At 35.2% G+C, this 20,633-nt stretch overlaps 1 pseudogene; it reads left to right on the top strand.

Moving 5' to 3' along the window:
• Positions 1–615: 615 nt before the first annotated feature.
• On the top strand, positions 616–18,681 carry LOC107460195 (transcription termination factor MTEF1, chloroplastic-like; annotated as a pseudogene).
• The last annotated feature ends 1,952 nt before the right edge of the window (positions 18,682–20,633 follow it).

The raw sequence follows: 20,633 nt of genomic DNA, 5'->3' as shown, positions 1-20,633 counted from the left end.
CCTTTCTATTTATGTTGTGCAGAATAAATGGAAGATTCAACTTCAATTTACAAAACCTATCACTTGGCCTCCGTTGGTTTGGGGTGTAGTTTGTGGTGCCGCTACTTCTGGTATAACATTTCAATTTAATAGTATTCTGTTGACATGTTGCTAGTATTGTTCTCAAACATTAAACATATTCAAAGGGCACATATACCATTAATGTTTATGCTCTAATGAGGTTTCTACATCAATCTTGTGTCTGAGTAGAAAATTTTCATTGGACTATTGAGGATGGTTCTTAATGTTTCGAAATTCTGCAGGTTATCACTCAAATATGGGTGCTGCTACTAGGAGGTCTTGGCTTGGCAGGTCTATTAGACGTATGGGTAGGTACTGCTTGATCTTCTTAAATGTTTATTGTTCTCAACCCAAAACTTTTTTTTAATTAAAAAAAGGAGTCTTGGATTGAGGTTAGTGTGTTAAGAAATAACAACATAGCCCCTTGGGTTTGTTAACATGAGCTTGAGTTTTCTTGTTATTTTTCTTCTGCAGGTTGTAAAGTGGCGATGTCCAAAGCAAAGCCTATCTCCCAACCCTGATCCCGGATTTGGTTGTCCAAAGAAAAGCCTATCTCCCAATGCTGATGCCGGTTTTAGATTTCCAAAGAAAACCATATCTCCCAAGAAAAGCCTTCCTCCTAACCCTGATACTAGCTTCCAGAAAATGATCCTCAATTTAGATTCCATAGTTCTAGACTATTTCTCAGTTATCGAAAATTATCCGAAGTTGATCACTGCCTCCCTCGATGACATTAAATCTACAGTGTAATTCATTATGTCCATGGACTTCATAGTACGGAATTTCTAACAACAAACTAACTAGCAAGTGCACCGAGTCGTACCAAGTAATACTTCAGGTGAGTGAGGGTCGATCACACGAGGATTGATGGATCAAGCAACAATAATTGAGTGATTAGCTTAGTCAGACAAACAGAAAATAGTGTTTGAGTGTTCGAAAGCATTAAACAGTAATTTAAAAAATTAGAAAGCAAGCAATAAATTGAGGTGAAAACAATATGAAGATGGCAGTTAAGGCTTCAGAGTTATCTATTTTCTGGATTGACTTTTTTTATTAACTATTTTAATCATGCAAGATTTCATTTATGGCAAACTATATGTGACTAGACCCTAATTCCTTATACCTTTCTAGTTTCCTCTAACTTTTATCAACTGCCAATTCCTTGGTCAATTAATTCCAATTAGAGGGTGAAGTTTAGTTCAAGTTATTATGCCACAAAAATCCTAATTATCCAAATATAAGAGGATTATATGTCACGTATCCCATTAAATCTAGATAATTAGAATTTAGGAGAAATTATTTTCAAGCTGTTGTTCAAGTAAAGAACTTTTCCAAATTATAGAAGAACTCAATTAGAAATAGGGTCATACTTCCGTTCCACCCAAATTCATAAGATAAAGAATGAAAACAATTCGTGAAGTATAAATCAAAACATGAATTAAAATAGAAAATAATAGTATCAATCCATACAATAGACAGAGCTCCTAACCTTAACAGTGGAGGTTTAGTTGCTCATGACTCAGAGAGAAAAACTAGAATTTCGGTAAACTGTAAATTGCGGAATGTAAATTGGAATAGAATAATATTATCTTTTATATCTAATCCTAATTAATTTAAAATCTAATTTCAAAAATTAAAATAATATCTTTTCCTATTTTAAAAAAATTTAAATTTAAATCAGAATTAATTAAATAATCCGCGCCTTGTAACGTGGGGACCACTTGGCTTCACTGGATCCGCGCCTAACTTGGCTGAGAGCTGCGCCTTACTTGAGTGCCAAAATGGGTCCCAGAAATCGCCCCCAGCGTTTTCTGCATTTTCTGCACGTGGCGCATGTCACGCGGACACGTCAGTCACGCGTACGCGTCGATGGTCTTCTTCGCGTGTCACGCGTACGCGTCAGGTACGCGCACGCGTCGCTGCATAAATCTCCAGATCACGCGCACGCATCAGGTACGCGCACCCGTCGCTCCTCGCTGATCATCTCCTTTAATTCTTGTGCTCCTTCCATTTGTGCAAGCTTCCTCTCCATCAAATCCAGCCAAATGCTACCTAAAATAAACAAAATTGCACGAGACTCAAAGTAGCATCCATAGTGGCTAAAAGATAATTAATTCTTGATTAAACTCAATAATATAAATGAAAATTCACTAGGAAAAGATAAGAAAGATGCTCACGCATCACAACACCAAACTTGAATTGTTGCTTGTCCTCAAGCAACCAAACTAATACAGGCTTAGGATGTGAATTTGCAAGATAATGAGAGTTCGATTAAGCTCATGTCTCTTCTTATAGTGGGGTTTATAACTGCAATCCTGAATAGTTTTGGCATCTCACTCTACTTTGAATCAGAAGGATGTCATTGTCATTCGAAATTAGAATCCAGATAATATTATGAATTCTCTGATCTTTATACTCCAGTTTAATCCTTGAACACAACAAAATTTACTTTAATTCTCTTTTCTTTGGTGCTTTGCACCTTGAGCCTAGCCGTGACTTTAAATGTTTTGTCTCAAGGGTTACTTTACACTGAAACACCACAAGCACTTAACTAGGAAACTCTTCTTAAGTTCTGATTTTTCTTTCAGTTACTCCTAGACAGTGGTGCTCAAAGCCTTTGGCATACTCTGTTAAATGCAATTGATCTCGACCCTTAGTGTTCTGTCTCAAGGATTACTTGACACAATCACACCACAAGCATATGACTAGGGAAACAGCTCTTTGAGCTTTTAATCATGTCTGACCTCCCTAGTCATTGATGCTCAGAGCCTTGGAACTTGCTTTTATAGTTTTTTTTGTTGTTTCTTTTGCTTCAAGGATTAAATTTTTGTTTATTTCAAAGAAGTCATAATAATTTTCTAAATTCCTGTTTCTTATACATGAACATCTTTTGATTCAAATTCAAATATGCACTGTTCATGTCATGCATTCAAAAATCACAAATAATACCACCACATTTAAGTAAATAAGACTACTCTTAAATATAAACTCAATTTCTCATGCAATACATCACTTTTTTTCTTTTGAATTCAAGCTTAGTGAGCAATATATGAGGCAAATTTTTTTTGAAAGTACTAAAGATCATGCAAGCAATCAAAGCAGCAGAAAACAGAAGACAACAAAATAAGAATGGAAGAGAAATAGAATGAAAGAAACTCAACCACCTCAGTTATGCTGGTGGCCATCTCATTCCTCCATGAAGAACATTCATCTCCCTTTGGTGCTAAATAGAGAAGCCATAAGCAAAGCGTCAATACCAAACTTAAAGGTTTGCTTGTCCTTGATGCGTGAGCATCTTTCCCATATTTTCCTAGTGAATTTGCATCTAATTTGTTGAATTTAATAAAGAATTAATTATCTTTTAGCCAATATGGATACTACTTTGAGTCTTTTGCAATTTTGTTTATTTTAGGTAGCATTCGGCGGAATTTGATGGAGTTTCTGCAGCACAAGAATCAAAGGAGATGGCAGTGAGGAGCGACGCGCACGCATGCCTGACGCGTGCGCGTGATTTGGAGATATCCATGGCGACGCGTACGCGTGACTGACGCATACGCGTAAATTAAAGATTTGCTCAGCGATGCGGCCGCGTGATCGACGCATCTGCGTGACTTGCGAAGAAGACCATCGACGCGTACGCGTGACTGACGCCACATGCAGAAAATGCAAAAAAACGCTGGGGGCGATTTCTGGACAGTTTTGACCCAGTTTTCAGCCCAGAAAACACAGATTAGAAGCTGCAGAATGGACAAATCAAGTGGTCCCACCCATCAGCTGAAGACTTGTTAATTAATTCAAATTTAAATTCAAAATCCTATTCTTAGGAAAAGATATTATTTTTAATTTTGGATAATTAGATTTTAAATTTATTAGGATTAGTTATAAATAGGAATTTAGATACCATCAGATAAAACTCATTACATTTTACCAGAATCCTAGTTTTCTTCTCTAAACCATGAGCAACTAATCCTTCATTGTTAAGGTTAGGAGCTCTGTCTATTTGTATGGATTGATTTTATTGCTTTTTCTATTTTAATTTATGCATGAATTTATAATTTAAGAATTGTTTTCGCTATTTATCTTATGAATTTGGGTGGAACGGAAGTATGACCTTTTTTTCTATTTGAGTTCTTGTATAACTTGGAAAAACTCTATACTTGAACAACAGCTTGAGAACAAATTCTCCTAATTTTTAATTATCTGAATTTAACAGGATACGTGACATATAATCCTTTTATTTCTTGGGTAATTAGAGTTTTTGTGACATATAAACTAGAAATTGATTATCACCCTCTAATTGGAATTAATTGACCAAGGAATTGGCAATTAATGAATTTTAGAGGAGACTAGGAAGGTCTAAGGAATTAGGGTCTAGTCACATACAGTTTGCCATAAATTAAATCCTGCTTAATTAAATTAGTTAGTAAGAAAAGTTAATCCAGAAAAATAGATAACTCTGAAACCTTAACTGTTTTCTCCATATTTTATTCCCAACTCATTGCTGCTTGCTTTTTGAAATTCTTAATTTACTGTTTAATGCTCTTTGAATACCAAAACACTCTTTTCTGTTTGCCTAACTAAGCCAATCACTTAACCATTGTTGCTTAGTCCATCAATCCTCGTGGGATCGACCCTTACTCACGTAAGGTATTACTTGGTACGACCCGGTGCACTTGCCGGTTAGTTTGTGGGTTATAAAATACCGCACCAAGCTTTTGGCGCCGTTGCCGGGGATTGACTGTGATTAACAACTATCAGTTGTATGATTGCTTAGATTAGGCGTTTTAATTTTAATTTTATTTAAATTTAATTTTATTAGTTTCAAAAAAAATTTCGAAAAAATTTTTTAAATAAAAAAATAGCACCAATATTTTTCTTAATTTCTGAAAATAAGTTTGGTGTTACCTATTTATTATTTTTTCTATTTATTAATTTATTTTATTTAGTACTTTTCCTTTACACAGGTTACCTCACTGGAAATTCTCTGCACTCTGACGTAGAGATTTCCATCCTTTCTTGTTTTCTGTTTGTTTATACGCAAGAACAGAGACAAAGAACATCTCTTAGACTTTGATCCTGAACCTGAAAGGACTTTCAGGCAACGTTTACAACAAACTAGACTTTACAAGGCTGCAGAATCCACTATGGATCCTAATGATGATGATAATGCAATGTGGCCAATCCGAATAGGAATGAGCAACAAAGGAGAGTGCTTGGCTCTTATTCTACTCCTACTACAGATCTTTATGGAAAAAACATTGTGGTGCCTCCTATATCTGCGAACAACTTTGAGTTGAAGCCTCAACTGGTCACCCTGGTGCAACAAAATTGCTAGTATCATGGTCTTTCCCACGAAGACCCAAATACATTTATTTCTAGTTTTCTACAAATTTGTGATACTGTGAAGACAAATGGAGTAAATCCAGATGTGTACAAACTCATGCTCTTCCCGTTTGCTCTGAGGGATGGAGCAAAGCAATGGCTAGATTCCCAATCCAAGGAGAGTTTGGATACTTGGAACAAGGTGGTTACTGAGTTTCTCACCAAATTTTTCCCACCAAAGAAGCTGACTAAACTTAGGTTGGAGGTTCAGACCTTCAGACATAAGGATGGTGAAACTCTGTATGAAGCTTGGGAGAGATACAAGCTACTGACTAGGCAATGCCCTCCAGACATGTTCTCTAAATGGACACAACTAGACATCTTTTATAAAGGTTTGGGTGAAATGTCCAAGATGTGCTTAGATAATTTTGCAGAATGTTCATTGCACAAGAAGAAGACACCAGAGGAGACTATTGAGCTTATTGAATTGGTTGCTAGCAACCAATATTTATACTCATCTAACAGGAATCTGGTGAACTCTGAGACCCCTCAAAAGAGAGGCGTGTTGGAAGTAGAAGCTGTTAATGCTCTTCTTACTCAGAACAAGCTGATGTCTCAGAAAATAAATCTACTTACTCAACAGATGGGTGGCATACAAGTCTCAGCTATCACCACACAAAATTAACCACAAAAAATCTCCTATGACATGGCAGATAATTTTGTGCAAAATGATAATTATAATTATGCTCAACCTTCTTTTGAACAGGTGAATTACATGGGGAGTGGTCCTAGGAATCCCAACAATGATCCATATTCTAAGACATACAATCAGGGGTGGAGGAATCACCCAAATTTTGGATGGAGGTATCAACCTCAGAGACCTCAGAACTTCAACAATAGTTCTCAGGGCGGTTTCCAACAGAACAATGATTTGGAAGCAATATTGACAGGTTTTAGACAGGAAACCAGAGCATCCATCAAGAACCTGGAGATTTAAATGGGTCAATTAGTCACAAAAGTTAATGAGATTGATTAGAGGACTACTAATAGCCTTCTGGGTAACACAATTCCAAATTCAAGAGAGGAATGCAAGGCTATCTCCGTGATAAGTGGACAAGTGGCAAGTGCGGAAGCACAAGTTATGCAGGAAACCAGAGCCTCCATTAGAAATTTAGAGGTGCTAGTGGGCCAACTGAGCAAGCAAATACTTGAGAGGTCTGCAAGTACATTTCAAGGTGATACAGTGGTGAATCCAGGAGATGATTGCAAGGTTATTCAATTGAGAAGTGGTAAAGTAGCTGGCCTTGAAACCAAGGCCAATGAAGAGCTAGTTGAAAAGGAAGCTCCAGATGAGAAGAAGGGAGAATTGGAGCACACCCCTCCAAAGCGTGCGGACAACCCATTCCAAGACTCTCTTGACACTTATCCTACACTGCCAAAGGCTCCTGAGTACAAGCCTAAGATGCCGTATCCTCAGAGACTTCAAAAGGAGACCAAGGACAAGCAGTTTTCAAAGTTCTTGGAAGTCTTTAGAAAGTTACAAATCAATATTCCTTTTGCTGAGGTTTTGGAGTAAATGTCTATCTATGTCAAGTTCATGAAGGAGCTGTTGTCAAAGAAAAAGCGTTTAAAGGGAGATGAGACAGTAGTCTTGACTAAAGAATGTAGTGCTATCATTCAGAATAACTTGCCAAGAAAGATGCCAGATATAGGGAGCTTTCAAATTTCATGCACCATTGGGAGCACAACCTTTGAGATAGCCCTATGTGATCTGGGGGCAATCATCAATTTAATGCCCTTGACTGTGATGAAGAAACTGCAAATCCAATAGGCACAATCCACAAAGATAGCATTACAGATGGCAGACAAATCTATGAAGTCTGCATACAGATTAGTGGAGAATATCTTGGTCAAAGTGGGTAAGTTCTTTCTCCCAGCAGACTTTGTGATTCTTGACACAGTGGAGGATGAGAATGCCTCTATAATTCTAGGAAGATCATTCCTAGCTACTGGAAGAGCTCTGATTGATGTAGAAGTAGGTGATTAGTGCTTAGAGTGCATAATGAGCAACTGGTCTTTCATGTCTTCAAAGATATACATCTAACAGGTGAAGAAAAGAGGTGCATGCATGCTGAGCTTATTGATCCAAACCTTCAAAAACCCCCTGATGATACATAGCAGAATCTACAGCTCAAACCTTCCTTGGCAACAATCAATAAAATTCCTCCTGACATCAAACTTAAGTTTGGTGTTGGGAATGCATCATCTACCAAGGAAGAGGTTCCCAAAAAAAGAAAGTACCCAGAGGATGGAGAAACAAAAAGATCCCCACTGAAGGTTTCTTCCCAGGAATGAAGGTAGTGTTGACCAGCAATCCAGCATGGGTTTATACAGTAATCTGAATCCTTTCTCTGGAGCATATTGAGCTACGTTATGGAGACACAAGAAAGAAGTTCAAAGTAAGGGGTGAAGAGCTGAGCCCCTATGATCCTCCTTCTTAGAGGAGCTGACCGTCAAGCTAGTGACGATAAAGAAGCGCTTGTCGGGAGGCAACCCGATAATTTCATATCCTTAGCTATTTTTATTTTTCTTAGTAGTAGTTTTCTTATTTATTTTATTTTTATTGCGTTCTTACTAATTTTCTGATCATGCAGCTATTTTAGAACAGAAACCGTATATTTCAAAAAAAAAAGCACGTGGCGCGCAAGCGTCGCTGACGTGAACGCGTCAGTCATGTGTGCGTGAAAAATAAATTTGAATAGAGGGATGCATGGGAGTGGCGCAAGAATGATGCCTCTAGCACAAACAAACCCACGCGTGCGCATCGTTTATGATATTTCACCATTCACGCGGGCGCGTCAGCGACGCGTACGCATGACCTGAAAAATCGATGTAAAAGAGTGTTTGAGCAGAGAGTTGTGCTGGCATGAGACTGGAAGTGTGCTAGACACACAAAAATTGACCACGCGTGCGCGTGCGCGTCATTTACACAATTGGCCATCCACGCGTGTGCGTCATGAAAATCTGGGTTCCCAAAGCACGCGAACAGCGAGTTGTGCGTGCGTGCGGCTGCCTTCGCGCGAATTGCCCAAAACTCAAGGCATGCGGACGCGTGCCTGACGCTGACGCGTCATTTAGAAATTTTGCGACCCACACGTATGCGTGTCGTACGCGTACGCGTCGTCTGCGCCGCACAACTACACTAGTTCGCCGCCCAGTTTTAATTTTCTTTCCCCCTCTCCCAATCCTAATCCTCTTTTGTTCTTTTATCCTTTTCTTTTTCTTTTATCATAATATTTGTCTCTTTCTATTTTCAGTTCTTTTTTTCTTTTGCTTGAGGACAAGCAAACCTTTAAGTTTGGTGTTGACGCTCCGCTTAAGGATTTTCTATTTATTCCTATGGCACCAAAAGGGAGGCAAATCATCTTCACGGAGGAGCATAACCTGAAGAATAAAGCGACCGCTAGGATAACTAAGGTGGTTGGGTTCCTTTCATTTTTTTCTCCCCTCTTTTTCTATGTTATGTTCCGGTTTTCTACTATTTTGTTTTGTCTGTTGCATGATCCTTTATTAGTGAGAATCCTAGGTTTAGTTTGATTTCCCCTTAAATGCTTTAATTCTGAAAAGATGTCTCATGTATTACCCACTGAGCTTGAATTCAAAAAAATGAAAAAAATATAATACAGAAGTGATGTATTGCATGAGAAATTGAGTTAATTTTAAGAGTAGTCTTATTTACTTAAATGTGGTGGTATTAATTGTAATTCTGAATGCACGATATGAACAGTGCATATTTAAATTTGAATCAAGGGATGTTGATGTATAAGGAACAAAAATTTAGAGAATTATTATGACTTCTCTGAAATAAACAAAAATTTAATCCTTGAAGCAAAAGAAACAGCAAAAGAAAAAAAAATAAATAAATAATAAAAGCAAGGTCCAAGGCTCTGAGCATCAATGACTAGGGAGGTCAGACGTGATTAAAAGTTCAAAGAGTTGTTTCCCTAGTCATATGCTTGTGGTGTGATTGTGTCAAGTAATCCTTGAGACAAAACACTTAGAGTCGAGATCAAGTGCGTTTAACAGAGTATGCCAAAGGCTTTAAGCACCACTGTTTAGGAGTAACTGAAAGAAAAAATCAAGACTCAAAGAGAGACCCCCAGTTAAGTTCTTGTGGTGTTTCTGTGTCAAGTAATCCTTGAGACAAAACATTTAAAGTCACGGCTAGGCTCAAGGTGCAAAGCACCAAAGAAAAAATAAATTAAGGTCAATTTTGCTGTGTTCAAGGATTAAACTAAAATGTAAAGATCAGAGAATTCATAATATTATCCGGATTCTAATTCTGAATGACAATAACATCCTCCTGATTCAAAGGAGAGTGAGATGCCAAACATATTCAGGATTACAGTTATAAACCCCACTATAAGAAGAGACACAAGCTTAATCGAACTCTCATTCTCATGCAAATTCACATCCTAAGCTTATATTAGTTTTGGTTGCTTGAGGACAAACAACAGTTTAAGTTTGGTGTTGTGATGCGTGAGCATCTTTCTTATCTTTTTCTAGTGAAATTGCATCTAATTTGTTGAATTTAATAAAGAATTAATTATATTTTAGCCAATATGGATACTACTTTGAGTCTTTTACAATTTTGTTTATTTTAGGTAGCATTCGGCGGAATTTGATGGAGTTTCTGCAGCACAAGAATCAAAGGAGATGGCAGCGAGGAGCGACGCGCACGCGTGCCTGACGCGTGCGCGTGATTTGGAGATATCCATGCCGATGCGTACACATGACTGACGCGTACGCGTGACTTGCGAAAAAGACCATCGACGTGTACGCGTGACATGCGCCACGTGCAAAAAACGCAGAAAAATGTTGGGGGCGATTTCTGGACTATTTTAACCCAGTTTCCAGCCCAGAAAACACAGATTAGAAGCTGTAGAATGGACAAATCAAGTGGTCCCCACCCATCAGCTAAAGACTTGTTAATTAATTCGAATTTAAATTCAAAATCCTATTCTTAGGAAAAGATATTATTTTTAATTTTGGATAATTAGATTTTAAATTTATTAGGATTAGTTATAAATAGGAATTTAGATGCCATCAGATAAAACTCGGTACATTTTACCAGAATCCTAGTTTTCTTCTCTGAACCATGAGCAACTAATCCTTCATTGTTAAGGTTAGGAGCTCTGTCTAATTGTATGGATTGATTTTATTGCTTTGTCTATTTTAATTTATGCATGGATTTATAATTTAAGAATTGTTTTCGCTCTTTATCTTATGAATTTGGGTGAAATGGAAGTATGACCTTTTTTCTATTTGAGTTCTTGTATAACTTGAAAAAGCTCTATACTTGAACAACAGCTTGAAAACAAATTCCCCTAAATTTTAATTATCTGAATTTAACAGGATACGTGACATATAATCCTTTTATTTCTTGGGTAATTAGAGTTTTTGTGGCATATAAACTAGAAATTGATTATCACCCTCTAATTGGAATTAATTGACCAAGGAATTGGCAATTAATGAATTTTATAGGAGACTAAGAAGGTCTAAGGAATTAGGGACTAGTCACATATAGTTTGCCATAAGTTAATCCTGCATAAATTAATCAGTTTGTGCGAATTGCGCGAAGGCATCCCCATGCACGCCCAACTCTCAGGTTGATGCGCATGTGGGCGAGATAAACGGACGACGCGTGTGCGTACCCAAAGTGAAAATGACGCGCACGCGTCAGGGACGCGTACGCGTGATGGAGATTGTGCGTTTAGCACAATTCCAGCCCCAAGCCATCACAACTCGCTGGCCAAACACCTATTTACACCGATTTCTAAGGTCAAGCGTACGCGTCAGGGACGCGTACGCGTTGTCTGGCAAATGCGCAAGTGACGCGCATGCATCGTGAACGCGTGTGCGTGGTTTTGCTTGTGCGGAAGGCACGCTTCCAGCACCACTCCGGCCTATCTCTCAGGTGAATTTTCTTCTTCTTCTGCTTTTTTTTTTGCGGAGTGTTCGGTTTCTTTTCTATAATAGCTGCATGATCAGAACACACGTAAAATGAAGGAAAAACAGTGAAGACTCAATAAAAATTAAATAAATAAGAAAGCTACTACTACAAAAAATAACTAAGGATACGAAATTATCGAGTTGCCTCTCGACAAACACTTCTTTACCGTCACTAGCTTGACGGTCAGCTCCTCTAAGGAGGAGGATCATAGGGGCTCAGTTCTTCACCCCTTACTTTGAACTTCTTTCCTGTCTCTCCATAGAGTAGTTCAATATGCTCCAGAGAGAGGATCCTGTTTACTGTATAAGTCCACACTGGATTGCTAGTCAACACCACCTTCATTCCTGGGGAGAAACCTTCAGTGGAATCTTCTTGTTTCTCCATCCCCTGGGTATTTTCTTCTTTTTGGGAACCTCCTCCTTGGTGGATGATGTATTCCCAACACCAAACTTAGGTTTGATATCATGGGGGTTTTATTGATTGTCACCAAAGGAGGTTTGAGCTGCAAATTCTGCTGTCCGTCATCAGGGGGTTCTTGAAGGTTTAGATCAATAAGCTTAGTCTGCATGCACCTCTCTTTTTCACCTACTGAATGTATATCCTTGAAGACATGAAAGGCTAGTTGCTCATCATGCACTCTAAGTACTAATTCACCCACTTCTACATCAATCAAAGCTCTTCCAGTGGTTAGGAATGATCTTCCCAGGATTATAGAGGTATTTTCATCCTCCCCCGTATCAAGAATCACAAAATCTGTTGGGAGGAAGAACTTACCCACTTTGACCAAGATATTCTCCACTAATCCGTATGCAGGCTTCATAGATTTGTCTACCATCTGTAATGCTATTCTTGTGGGTTATGCCTCTTGGATTTGCAGCTTCTTCATCACAGACAAGGGCATTAAATTGATGTTTGCTCCCAGATCACATAACGCTTTCTCAAAGGTTGTGCTCCCAATGGTGCATGGAATTTGAAAACTCCCTGGATCTGGCATCTTCCTTGGCAAGTTATTCTGAATTATGGCACTACATTCCTTAGTCAGGATCACTGTCTTATCTCCCCTTTAAAGGCTTCTTCTTTGACAACAATTCCTTCATGAATTTGAAATAGAGAGGTATTTGCTCTAAAACCTCAGCAAAAGGAATATTGATTTGAAACTTTCTGAAAACTTCCAAGAACTTTGAAAACTGCTTGTCCTTGGTCTCCTTTTGAAGTCTCTGAAGATATAGCATTTTAGGCTTGTACTCAGGAGCCTTTGGCAATGTAGGATAACTGTCAAGAGAGTCTGGGAATGGGTTGTCCACACGCTTTGGAAGGACGTGCTCTACTTCTTCCTTCTTCTCCTCTGGAACTTCTTTTTCAACTTGCTCCTCATTAACTTGTGCTTCCATACTTGCCACTTGTCCACTTATCAAGGTGATAGCCTTGCATTCTTCTCTTGGATTTGGAATTATGTTACCAGGAAGGCTATTAATGGTCCTCTGATCAATTTCATTAACTTTTGTGGCTAATTGACCCATCTGAATCTCCAAGTTTTGAATTGTATTTGCAGACCTCTCAGGTATTTGCTTGCTCAGTTGGCTCATTTGCACCTCCAAGTTTTTAATGTAGGCTATGGTTTCCTGCATAAAACTTCTCATCATCTCCCAATTAGAATCTTGTTGGAATTGAGAGTTTGCCTGCTGAGGTGGTTGTTGTTGATGAGACTGAAACTGGCGGTTATTATGATTGTTCTGTTGGAAACTACCCTGAGAATTATTGTTAAAATTTTGACTCTCTGAGGTTGGTCCATCCATCCAAGATTGTATGTCTTAGAGTATGGATCATTATTGGAGTTTCTAGGACTACTCCCCATGTAATTGACCTGTTCAGAAGATGATTGAGCATAATCATAATTATCATTTTGCACAAAATTACCTGTCATGTCATAAGGGGCCTCTTGAGGTGGATTTTGGGTGTTGATAGCTGAGACTTGCATGCCACCCATCTATTGAGTAAGTAGACTTATTTGCTGAGACATGAGCTTGTTCTGAGCAAGAATGGCATTAAGAGCTTCTACTTCCATACACCTTTCTTCTGAGGAGGCTCAGAGTTTACAGGATTTCTGTTAGATGAATATAAATATTGGTTGCTAGCAACCAATTCAATAAGCTCAATAGTCTCCTCCGGTGTCTTTTTCTTGTGTAGTGAACCACCCGCTGAATTATCTAAGCACATCTTGGACATTTCACCCAAAACTTCATAAAAGATATCTAGTTGGGTCCACTTGGAGAACATGTCCGGAGGACATCGCCTAGCCAGTAGCTTGTATCTCTCCCAAACTTCATAAAGAGTTTCACCATCCTTCTGCCTGAAGGTCTGAACCTCCACCTTAAGTTTAGTCAGCTTCTTTGGTGGAAAACATTTAGTAAGAAACTCAGTAACAACCTTGTCCCAAGTATCCAAACTCTCCTTGGGTTGGGAATCTAGCCATAGCTTTGTTCCATCCCTCAGAGCAAACGGGAAGAGCATGAGTTTGTACACCTCTGGATTCACTCCATTTGTCTTCGCAGTATCACAAATCTGCAGAAAACTAGAAATAAATTGATTTGGGTCTTCGTGGAGAAGACCATGATACTGGCAGTTTTGATGCACCAGGGTGACCAGTTGCGGCTTCAACTCAAAGTTGTTCGCAGCTATAGGAAGCACCACAATACTTTTTCCATACAGATCTGCAGTAGGAGCAGAGTAAGAGCCAAGTACTCTCCTTTGTTGCTCATTCCCATTCAGGTTTGCCAAATTAGCAATAGCATCATTGTTAGGATCCATAGTGGATTCTACAGCCTTGTACAGTCTTGCTTGTTGCAAACGTCGTCTGAAAGTCCTTTCAGGTTCAGGATCAAAGTCTAAGAGATGTTCTTTGTCTCTGTTCCTGCGCATAAACAAACAGAAGACAAGAAAAGATTGAACTCTCTACGTCAAAGTGCAGAGAATTCCCAGTGAGGTAACCTGAACTAGGAAACACCAAACTTAATTTCATAAATTAAGAAAAATATTAGTGCTATTATTTTTTTTCAAAAATACTACAATAAAATTTAAATAAAATTAAAACTAAAACGCCTAATCTAAGCAATCAAACAACTAATAGTTGTTAATCACTGTCAATTCCCGGCAACGGCGCCAAAAACTTGGTGCAAAATTTCTAACCATAAACTAACCGACAAGTGCACCGTGTCGTACTAAGTAATACCTCAGGTGAGTGAGGGTCGATCCCACGAGAATTGATGGATCAAGCAACAATAATTGAGTGATTAGCTTAGTCAGACAAACAGAAAATAGTGTTTAAGTGTTTGAAAGTATTAAACAGTAATTTAGAAAATCAGAAAGCAAGCAATAAATTGAGGTGAAAACAATATGAAGAAGGCAGTTAAGGCTTCAGAGTTATCTATTTTTCAGATTGATTTTTCTTACTAACTATTTTAATCATGCAAGATTTAATTCATCGCAAACTATATGTGACTAGACCCTAATTCCTTAGACCTTTTTAGTCTCCTCTAACTTTCATCAACCGCCAATTTCTTGGTCAATTAGTTCCAATTAGAGGGTGAAGTTTAATTCAAGTTATTATGTCACAAAAATCCTAATTATCCAAATATAAGAGGATTATATGTCACGTATCCCATTAAATTCAGATAATTAGAATTTAGGAGAAATTATTTTCAAGCTGTTGTTCAAGTAAAGAGCTTTTTCAAATTATACAAGAACTCAATTAGAAAGAGGGCCATACTTCCGTTCCACCCAGATTCATAAGATAAAGAACGAAAATAATTCGTGAAGTATAAATCAAAACATGAATTAAAATAGAAAATAACAGTATCAATCCATACAATAGACAGAGCTCCTAACCTTAACAGTGGAGGTTTAGTTGCTCATGACTCAGAGAGAATAACTAGAATTCCAGTAAACTGTAAATTGCGGAATGTAAATTGGAATAGAATAATATTATCTTTTATATCTAATCCTAATTAATTTAAAATCTAATTTCAAAAATTAAAATAATACATTTTCCTCTTTTAAAATTTTTAAAATTTAAATTTGAATTTAAATCAGAATTAATTAAATAATCCGCGCCTTGTAACGTGGGGACCACTTGGCTTCACTGGATCCGCGCCTAACTTGGCTTAGAGCTGCACCTTACTTGAGTGCCAAAATGGGGCCCAGAAATCACCCCAACATTTTATGTGTTTTCTGCACGTGGCGCATGTCACGCCTACGCGTCAGTCACGCGTATGCATCGATGGTCTTCTTCGCGTGTCACGCATACGCGTCAGGTACACGCACGCGTCGCTCCTCGCTGATCATCTCCTTTAATTCGTGTGATCCTTCCATTTGTGCAAGCTTCCTCTCCATCAAATCCAGCCAAATGATACCTAAAATAAACAAAATTGCACAAGACTCAAAGTAGCATCCATAATGGCTAAAAGATAATTAATTCTTGATTAAACTCAACAATTTAAATGCAAATTCACTAAGAAAAGATAAGAAAGATGCTCACGCATCACTTCACTACGATCGAGTTTCGACGCATAGTTGGCATGCATGTGCCCGGATGTTCTGACCACCCACGTCTCGGACATCATACCCGTCTTTACCTTCCTTCTCCGCGAGGCTCATGTAAAAGGCTCATATATTAAAATGGTCATACATCGTCGTCCGAGATTGCTTGTTTGTAGTGTCAATAACCAACTCCGTCCTGCACTTTACTACCTCCAAAGTATTGGCATAGAAGAGGTAAGTAGGCACACTGATTTGCTATCATGTAGTGTCCAAGAAAAGCTTATACCCCGAATAGATTACTTCGAGAATATCAGGTTTTCTCGACGCGATGCAACTATTATGTTCCAAAGATTTCCTCCACTGTTTTGTTACAGTATTAAGAATAATCTGGAGCCAAAATACAATTACTTTGTGGTGGAGATGGGGAGAGATTTAAAGGAGCTGAAGGAGTTTCCACAGCATTTCTCATTTAATTTAGAGAACAGAATTAAGCCGAGACATAAACGCTGTATAGAAATGGAGGTGTGTTTCCCTCTTCCTATGTTGTTAAAGATGACCGAAATGAGCTTCTAAAATAAGTTAGATCTATGTGTAAATTCCTCTAACACTCTTGAAAAAATCTCCTCTGTGGTGTAATGCTTGTGATATTCAAGTATAGAGAAAAAAAAAATTGACAACAATTGCATTATGTATTTACATTGCTTTTGATGAATCTCAGTTTATATTTTAGCCTTTAGGTTCTCTTGCCCTCGTTGGGCATGAAAAAGTTGAAGTTGATCAGTTCAACTTGAAATGTGGTTTAGTTAGAAGTTTGACATTCTCAAAAACCAGCAATAGCATATGAATTTTTAATATTTGTATAGATTAATTTGTAGGTAGTTTCTTTTTTATTTATCATGATTAATTTGATAAATCTATATACACTTGCTAAAATTTAAAAGAAGCACGAGGATCATATTCAACTAAATAAATAAGTAAAGGAAAATAATGTCAGAAGCATTTTGTCAATAGACTAAAATTAAAATAGACAAATTTAATAAGTATTAAAGTAAAAAACGTGATTAAATAGACTTACATTATACTAAAAGTCTAAAACAGACAACATAATATTCAAAAAAACTAATATAATATCCAAATATCATTTTTATAAAGCATTGTCATCTTTATCATTATTTTCATCAATATAATTGTCGAAATCATTTGATTCACTTTCTATCATTTTCGTTAATTTTTGTATGCCACTAACTTCTAAAATCTTTACTAAGTCCGTGTATACTATGTCTTTCATCCAGACAAATTTAGTGCCACTCTTTCAGACTTTTTATAAAAATTATGATAATTTTTATACTTCTATCTTCTTGAAATTATTTTTGACGGCTATATTATGTATGACTAACCATGTAAAACATCTCTATATAATATTCAAAGTTAATAATGATTAATGAGTAAGTTACTATTTTCTTATACGAATATTCATAATGCTGATAAATTTACTTAAAAAAAATGGACCCATAAAAGATCAATTTTAATTTACAAAACTACAATCCTAAATTTTTTAAAATTTTTTTAAATTAATCCTCTTAATCTAACTAACCTATCCTAACAATACAATGACATCATGTGGCGTCACTCAAACTGGCACCCCTAATGAAACATTATGTAATTTAATTAAAATAAATCTTTGACGATAACCTTGCTAGCAAGCGTGCAAGCTTTGGTTATTATTATCTATAAAATTTTATTGGTAAATTAATTAGGTAACTTTGTAAATAATTGTGTTTAACAGATCCTAGAATTGTGAACCGAGGTGAATTCGATTTAAGAAGTGTAGACACTATGGGCAACGACGACATCATCATCGACTACTAGTTCAAAGCCAATGGCTCTATCAAGCTCGGGATTTTAAAGAAAAAAAAATTATTTACAAATATAGATAATATGTGACGTCTTACGAATTTATACTCTATTACTTATTTCGGTACGTGTAAATAAAATAATAATATGAATATTTTATTTATACGGTAAACGAGATAAGATACGATATGTAAAATATGAATATTTCGTTTACACTGTAAACAATATATACATAATATTATTTCGTTTATACTACAAACAAGAGATAAACGAAAAATTATGATGTTTGCACTCTAAATTAGATATGGTACAATAAATTTTCAACAGCTATAAAAGATCTGCAATTATTTGTATTTTCTACAAACATTTTACTTATTTTTCTCCTACAATTTTCTTCCAAAAATTAAAAGAAAATATCTAATTGATATGTGGTTGTAAATATGTATTCCAATTGTCATATGAAAAATAATGATACTGGAGTGATATTTGATTGTGATAATCCCATTTTATTGCACACTCGGATAAATTCTTTATGCCAGCTAAAGCGTTTGATATTGAGGAACATTAATGCTAGGAGAAGAAAAGAGTTAAGTATAAATCGTTATCATCAATGAAAAATAAAATTTTTTTATTTCGTCTATTTTGTCTCTATAGTGATAAATATGTGTACTTTATGTTTGACATCTATAAAAAAAATTATGACACAACAAATGATAGAACTTTTTGTAAAAATTAGTGATATTGATAAAAGTAAATTTGACCATTTGAATTTTATGCAGAATGATCCACTTCTTATATCACCATGGCTATACTTTGTTAATCTAGTGAAAGACATAGACATGAACAATAAAGAGTCCGATATTCTTATACGAACAACTACATTGGCTCAACTTTGATATAGGAACTAATCTTATATGACGTTACCTATATGGTGAGTTCTACTATATAGAAGTTGCTGTATATTTTACACTTCTACATGTATAGAAATAGTGTGGACATGTCTAATATGTGACAAGTGTCTAGTTAGGAGATCAGAAGTAATATTCTACAGTGTTTATCTTTTTCTCTCCTGTTTACATTACTTTAAAATTTTATTTGCTTGTATAATTAGGTTTATTTAAATTAATTAATGAGAGATGGGAGGGCCACAGTTTTTTGAACTTTTGATATCATTTGTATTAAAAAGCTAAATAAGTAGACTTCATTGAATTGGGTTATTTGGTACTGAAGCATGCATTTAATCTCAAAATCTCTTCCACCAAAAAAAAATTGCATTTCAGGGAAAAAAAATAATTTGACTTATATATCTTTTTTTTTGTAACAGAATATATCCTTAAATTATTTTTGTTAGCCTAATAATTACTTATTTTATATTACTTTTAAATTCTTTAAGATTGAGTTATAATTAATTGTTTAATATTATTTTACATATACTTACAAATATCTTTTAAAAGTCTAAAGTCTATATTTAATCTATATTTAAATTAACTATAATTTTATGAATCTCACATTTTATAATATGTAATCAATTAATTATTTATTTATTTAATTAACTTTTAATATGAATTATTTATATTACATTGTCAAAACTTCTTTCTACTAATTATAAATACTCAACTACCAAAAATAAAATAAATATGAAAATAAAAACATTAAAAATATACCAAAAATAATAGCTTGAATCAAAACATTTTAATCCTTCATAAAAAATCCAGTAATTTAACCAAACAATAAAAAAGGTAATTTGCATCAATAAATTAATTAAAAATCAATTTTACATAAATATCTTGAATAAAAATTGGTTACACGTCTGTCTTAAATAGATCTATAGAAATTAAATAAGGCAGACTCAATTGGAGGATTTACATAAAAATTGAATTAGTCTGATTTGATTTATTACTTGTACAACATATACTTAATAAATTTTAATAAATTGAATCAACTTGATTCAATTTACTAGTTGTATAAATTATTGATATTTTTTATTTTTAAGTTAATTATTAACTTTAAAACATAAATATCAATAAAAAATATCCCCCATTTAGAATCAAATAAAATATCAAAAAAATTAAAAAAGAATAAGAATAGAAATTCATATTTTGTGTTTTAATTCAAATTTTAAAAATTTTATATTTTTAAAAATTATGAATTTAAAACAGAATAATAAATAATTTTTTAAATTTTGTTAAAATTTATGCTTTGATTCGTTAGTATCCAAAAAATCATTACTAAAACTTTTGTTGTTCAAAAAGTTATTATAAAATATGATTCTCTAAAGTGACATAGGAGTTAAAATTTTAATTTTTTCAGAGTTAGAATAAATATTTTATTTAAATTCAAATAAAAAATGTCAATGATTTGTACAAGTAGTAAATTAAGTCAAGCTAATTTAATTTATATATAAATACTTAAATCAAATTTATGCTTGATTCGATTTATATAATTTTATTTAGTAATTAATTTCTATTCAAGACATCTTCGTAAAAATTAATCTCTAATAAATTAATTGATGTCCCAAAAAAACTTACCTATCAATCCCATAATTAGACTTGCTAACTTAATAGTATTGAACCAAAATAATATACCACTTTAGAAAATTCATTACGTGATATAAATAAAATTGTCTTGTATATAATTATCTATGTATATGTATATTTATATATTTATTTTAGTTTTGGTAGTTAAATATTTATAATTAGTAGAAAGAAGTTTTGACAGTTAATATAAATAAATCTGGTAAATTAAATGAATAATTGATTAATTGATATATTATAAAATATAAGGATGATAAATTTATAACTAATTTAGATACAAGCTAAAAATTTACTCTAGACTTTTAAAGAGCATT

This window comes from Arachis duranensis, chromosome 8 (assembly GCF_000817695.3).
Source record: "Arachis duranensis cultivar V14167 chromosome 8, aradu.V14167.gnm2.J7QH, whole genome shotgun sequence".
Lineage (NCBI taxonomy): Eukaryota > Viridiplantae > Streptophyta > Magnoliopsida > Fabales > Fabaceae > Arachis > Arachis duranensis.
Note: the sequence above shows the minus strand (reverse complement) of the source record. Positions and strands in the feature narration are given on the sequence as shown.